The sequence below is a fragment of the Triturus cristatus genome, chromosome 6, assembly GCF_964204655.1.
Source record: "Triturus cristatus chromosome 6, aTriCri1.1, whole genome shotgun sequence".
NCBI classification, from domain to species: Eukaryota; Metazoa; Chordata; class Amphibia; order Caudata; family Salamandridae; genus Triturus; species Triturus cristatus.
Genome location: NC_140589.1, coordinates 808,756,319 through 808,762,752, shown reverse-complemented (window position 1 = coordinate 808,762,752; position 6,434 = coordinate 808,756,319). Strand labels below are relative to the sequence as shown.

The 6,434-nt window shown below is 36.8% G+C and overlaps 1 pseudogene across 1 annotated transcript in view; it reads left to right on the top strand.

Moving 5' to 3' along the window:
* LOC146817905 (uncharacterized) overlaps positions 1–5,776 on the top strand; it is a 68,618-nt pseudogene extending 62,842 nt beyond the window's left edge. Inside the window, exons 2-4 of the transcript XR_014962593.1 lie at positions 1,330–1,458; positions 2,315–2,429; positions 2,660–5,776. The product of XR_014962593.1 is annotated as an uncharacterized LOC146817905 (transcript). The remainder of the gene's footprint in view (positions 1–1,329; positions 1,459–2,314; positions 2,430–2,659) is intronic.
* Positions 5,777–6,434: the final 658 nt, after the last annotated feature.

Sequence of the window (6,434 nt, the reverse complement as noted above, 5' to 3'; positions counted from 1 at the left end):
AAACGAGTGGCCAGAGGGCAGGTTGTGTTTGGGTTTTAGGGTGCAAGAGTTAATTTGGGGGTTCAGGTGGATATGGGTTTTGGGGTTCCAGGGTTAATTTTAGGGTCTAGGGTGTGTTTGAGTTTTAGGGTGCAAGGGTTAATTTGGGGGTTTAGGGTGTGTTTGGGTTTTGGAGGCAAGGGTTTAATATTAGGGTTAAGGGTGGGTTTGGGTTAAGGTGTGCCAAGGGTTATTTTATGGTTACGTGGGTTTGGATATTTGGGGCGTGAATTAATTTTAAAAACAAATTATTAAATATATGTGTATACGAGCCGAAACGTTATGGCGACATACCGCACAAAATAAATCTTTTGCACGAATTACCTGGTCCGCGTCCGTGAATGCTTTGAGGCTGATCTACGGATGTTGGTGATATATATACACCATTTCTTACTGTGAACACTTGCCATTACCACGCATTATTTTGCATTGTAATGGCATGCGTGGTAAAGGCATATGCTATCTAAAAGTTTGTGATGTAATGGTATCACATAGTAACGTCATGCATCCCTGCTACACACATATGATTTGTTGCTAGAACTTGACTAAATGTGCTATAGAGATTGAGGCAACTGGAGCACGGCCCAGGAATGGGAATAGCCTCTCATCTGACATGCTTAATTAACGTGTGCGTGTGGAGGGGGGGACTGGCACGTTGTACGTCATGCTTATAACTATCAATTAGATCTTTCCCTCTATATTAAGGTGTCCCAGATGGGATGCTGTATGTTATCAATGCTGCTTCCAACGGAAAGACATCTGCCTTCTTTCATCTTACAACAGCTCTGCAATGCTGTACCAATGGCAATGTGCACTAATCAATTCAGGTACCTTTGCGCCATAGTGAAAAGGTGCCTGTGTGAGCCAAGTATTGCTATTGTACTGTAAAGATACTCTTCCCAAGTCGAAGTGGCAATAAACTGCACATGGGCTCTACAATAGCAGACCTGAGAAAGGTTTGAAAGGCGACTTATATTGGTGTAATCAGTGCTAGAGGCTCACTGGTTACGTTTCAAGTACTAGGGCCTGGGTATATGATATACCACTTTACAAGGGACATATCAGTAATTCATGAAAAATGTAAATCTTGAAAACGCAGCTAAAAGAGCATTGTATGTTTGTCCGGTGTAAATACGTGTTAGGGTCCTTCCATTAGCCAGGAAGATGCTGAACTGAGATGTTTGGCATCATAAAATAATACCAATTGAGGAAATGAAAGTATTGTCTGTGCGAAAAAGACCCACTGCTCAATTTCCATATTTAAAGTGTATTTCAATCTGTACTCCACAGTATGTACATCTGTTGAACGTGCAAATAATTATTCAAGACTTGGAAGCAGAAAAAATGATGCCAGTGAATAAAGGAGGACAACTTGGAAAAGGAAAACAACGTGGGCCATACAAAAAATGGTTATTAGAGGTAAGCACACATTATAAAACATTACACCAAATCAGTTCAGAGGACACTTCAATCGGCAAAACAGATTTACTCACAGCGGCCAGTAATCTCAGAAGACACTCTCTTCTATAATGACAATTTTTTATTAAAGTCTGCTTTCTACGCCAGTCACTTTCAACTGAACATTTGCCTTAGATTGCCTAGAGGTTTGTGTTTTGAGATTAGGATGATATCAATCGTCCAATTTACAGAGACACTAAGATGCAGTTAATAGTACTTCAGATGGCTCTTCTTTCTTTTTGAGGCAAGAGTGTGAAAGAGGCTACCTTGCAAAGAGTATGATCTGCTCTGCATGAGTTTCGTTTTACCCTGCTATTTTCTTTCTTGTGATAGTTTAGTTAGGCAAGCCCTTTATAGAAGGAACATGTAAGTATTAAATTATTGTTAGCTATGTACTTAATATATTACTTTAATCGTCTACAAATTCATATTCTGCGGAGACAAAGCATTGGGTTTTGTAATTAAATGGTGCAGTAAGTTTAAAGTGATCACAAAGTTATATTGACCAGTTTTGAGAATACACTATTTACATAATAAGTCACCAAACCAGCTTCTATGATTTGCATGAAGCCAAATCAATACCACCTCACTCAACCATCTGGAGATTATTGTACCAAAACACTATTTGTTCATTCTCATGTCCCTTCCTAACAGCCATGCATATGTGGTGAATGCACACAAGACACACAAGAATTAATGCTGTGGGTACAAGAATTGCTCAAAAAGTGAGGGACTTTTAGAAGTCGCAAAAAATCCTGTGCTACACGTTACCAAGTGCTGAATTGAATTAATTGGTCCTTTTTCTACATGAGAGTAGACAGAACACTTCATTAAAGAAACAGATGACATCATTATACAACATGCAGCACCAAAGAAAGTAAAAGTAGGATCCTTGCAGACTTCAAGCACAGCAGATGACATTATCCCCAATGGTACAGTATGAAATTATAAACTCCTTTTTATACCGCTTGCATTAACAATTTGATGTCTGAAAGTATATAGTTTGACAGCACATCACTTGCAAAAATGAAGGTCCTCATCAACCCACATTGAGTTTCTGTCACAGGAAATGTAATTGGTTACTGACGTACAATACATTTACAATCTAATTAACCATATTTTGCTTACTAAATGTACAATGACGTACTTTCTTTTGTCATAGTTATTCATACATCACCTTCTGCAGAGCATACAGTGTATTCAGCCAACTGTCCAGCATTACCAGATTATACCCCACCAGTAGAGGACACAGATGAAGATCCAATTGATGCTGTTTGGGATACGCTTTGTAGCAGCTTAAAAGGTGAAATGGATGCTCAACTTAAAGATGATTTAATTAATGACTCGGATTCTGGTTTTGAACAACTTTTGGAACAAGTTGGATATACCATTCAAAATGAGTAAGAAGATATTCAAGTTTGTTCTGATCAAACTAATACCACAGATGAATCATCACCTATTTTTGAGGGCTCTAACAAATGCTTTGGGGTCGTCATACTATTGCTTTGTTGCTTTATTATTCGTTTTCGCTTGAGTGATGAGGCAGCTGGCTATATGCTGAATCTCATCTATTTGCTCTTGCCATGTGATAATAGAATGTTCAGAACTATGTATCACCTTCACAGATATATCAAAAAAAGTGTTAAGGCCCCAAATATTACTTACTATTGTGCCACTTGCTATACACATGTTGATAAAAACACTCAGACCTGTACTAACCAACACTGTGGGAAAGATTTGAGTCAAAGTGAATCGGTGTCTTATTTCATTCAGCATAGCGTAATTGCACAGTTACAGACTATGTTTAGGCGGAGACATTTTACAGAAAAGTTGAGGAAACATCGATTTGATCACTATATGGAGAATGAGAAACAAACAATGAAAGATGTATATGATGGGGAAATGTATTTGGATTTATTCAAGAGTGGATTCCTGAAAAATCCTAACAGCCTTTCATTTGCAATGAACACAGATGGTGTTCCTGTATTTAAAAGTTCAAAAATATCAATGTGGCCAGTGTACTTAATGGTAAACGAGCTGCCTGCATCCCAAAGAAAGTTGCGTGAAAATATATTACTATATGGTATTTGGGTTTCTGCAAAAAAGCCAATAATGTGGTCTTTCTTAAAACCATTATATAACGAACTTGCACAGCTGGAAAGTGGAGTGTCATTTAAAGATCACAACAATTGTAGTTTTACTTGCCACGCTACACTTCTGACAATCACATGTGATTTACCGGCTCGTTGTCTTGTTTCAAACAGCACCCAGTTTAATGGGAAGTTTGGGTGCTGGCATTGTTTACAAGAGGGTGAAGTCACTGTTTCAGGAAAAGGGCACTGTAGAGTATTTCCCTACAATGCTGAAACCCAGAAGGGCCACCAAGGACACTTGATACTATTAAATCGGATGTAAACAGTGCAATAGCTAATATCGAGAGTGGATTTTCCGATTACAGTGTAAGAGGGATCAAAGGTCCCATGTGGTTCATGTTTTTGAAACATTTTTGTGTAAGCAGAGGATTTGTGATTGATTACATGCATGGCGTATGTAGTGGCATTATGAAATTGTTGAGACCATCTGGTTCACTAAAGAATATAAGCACCATTCATACTCTTTTTATGAAAAAGTCAAAGTAGTTAATGTCTATTTGAAACAGATAAAACCCACACTGGATGTTAGTAGAGTTCCAAGGTCTGTTGATGAACTACCATATTGGAAGGCCTCAGAGTTTCGAAACTTTCTTTTATTTTATGGAATGCCTGTTTTAAAACATGTTTTAGATAGATCACGCTATTTACACTTTTGTGTACTTATGAAAGCAATTCATAAGCTATTAAATGATGACATTAGCCAGGAAGATTTAAATATAGCAGAACAGTGTTTACTATTGTTTGTGCAACTGTTTAATGATTTATATGAAAAAAGATTTTGACAATGAATGTTCATCAATTGGTCCATTTAGTGGACAGTGTAAGAGCAGCAGCGCCTCTGTTTACTGCTAATTGTTTTGTTTTTGAAGATCTTAATGGTTTCCTTTTACAACATGTGCATGGTACAGTAGGTATAGAAACACAAATTCTAGATGCAGTAAATATGATACAAGTAATACCTGTGTTAGTGGAAAATCATTTGCCTCCTGATAGTGTTGAGGCAGAATTTTACCAGAGTATGATGTGTTCATATAAGAGAAACAGACAACGATACGTAAAACTAGAAAATTGCATTTATAGCGTTGGTTCTACATACCCTTACAGCTTAACAGAGAATGAATATGTAGCAGTGATGTAGTAGCCTATAACAAAATATTTTTTGAAAAAAGCAATATTCTTGTTTACAGCTCAAATTACACTCGTATTCAGAGGAGAGACCAAAGTGTAATAAAATATGAAACAGAATCTGGGGTGTTTACCTATGGCAGGGTCACTAGATTCATTCAGTGTAAGCAGGCAGACGTTTCTATTAATATAGCACTCATGGTTCCACTTAAGTGTGAATCCTATGACATCCGTGAACCAGTTCATCTGGTAGTAGTAGATAACATCATCACAGCTATCAGGATATCAATGATAAAATGTGCCTGTTTTTACATTCAGGTAGAAAATGAATCATTTGTTAGTGAAATGCCAAATCTGTTTGAAATAGATTAAAGCAAATCATGATAGAAAGTTCTCCTACATGCACGTCTCTTTTTATAGCGCATTTGATTAGAAATCATCTTGATAAGCATTCTTAACATGTGCCCCAAGGACACCTAGGGGCCCGCAACACCTATGAAGGGGTCCTAGACTGCTCATAAAACATAGTAATGTTGGCCAAATAATAACGTGTATATCAATATAGATGCCAAATGTACAACTGAACATTCAAAAAGGTTTTTATAAATGTGCAGAAATATGAAATTGGAGGCTAATAATACATTTGGTATCCTCAAAGAAATTGATTTTTGGAAGCAGCGCAAATACATCAAATACAATACTGTGTGGCCAATGGGTGGTCTCAATTGATTTTAGAAAAGTTTCAAACTTCCCATTAAAAGTAAAATGTTGGGGTTTTTTGCATTTGTTTCTGAATGCAATGAAATCTTTCATAATTTGTGTATTTGTTTGATAGGTGCTTGTTTCCCTCATTTAGTGTATTGTTTTGCAGTGCAAATCATCAAATATCAGATGGCTAGGTAAAGATTCTGCTGCATAATGTGCCTCCAGCGATTGCATAATATGCAGCATTTATTTTTGTTATGTTATTTAGTTTATCCTGCCGCATATTTTCATACTTCATTTTCACTTAACTTCAGTGACCATGCATATAATGGCCAATGTTCATCTTCATTAATGTTATGCATTGGTCTTTTTACAGTGGATGCTTATTTTACCTGCCTTGTACAAAAAGAAAGTGACAAAAATAAATAAATGTGTTAAAAATAACCACTGACTTATACACTGTTTGCTAAAGCACATTGTATGCTCTGTTGTGTATAATAGAAAACGTATATGTCATTTTGCGTTTATCACACTATCCACTTTGTATAATGCGCATAGCGTCAGTTCCACATCATCATTTGCACAATTGTTGAGCACAAAAAAATTGATTTTTGCCATAAAGCGTTACACCAAAACCTTTTGGAAAGACACTTCTCTTTGTAAAAGCTGTTTGTAGTTTACCCAGTTTGTCTCCTTCAAAATTACTTTTAGCCAAAATGTTGTTCCACCAGATCCCTTATCTTTAAACTTTAAATGTGCACACTGGTATTGTTGTGAGTACGGAAGATGAGACTTGCTACTAGTAACAAGTGGCCTGCTTAGCGCCAGATCGCCCTGTGTTTCATGTTGCTTAGTGCCCTTCCATTTCTAGTGCTTTGCAGCTTTATTAAGACTTTTTTTTAGTGTTTCTGGTTGCTCAAATGGATCTAATTTCTGTTATTTATATATTTCCCT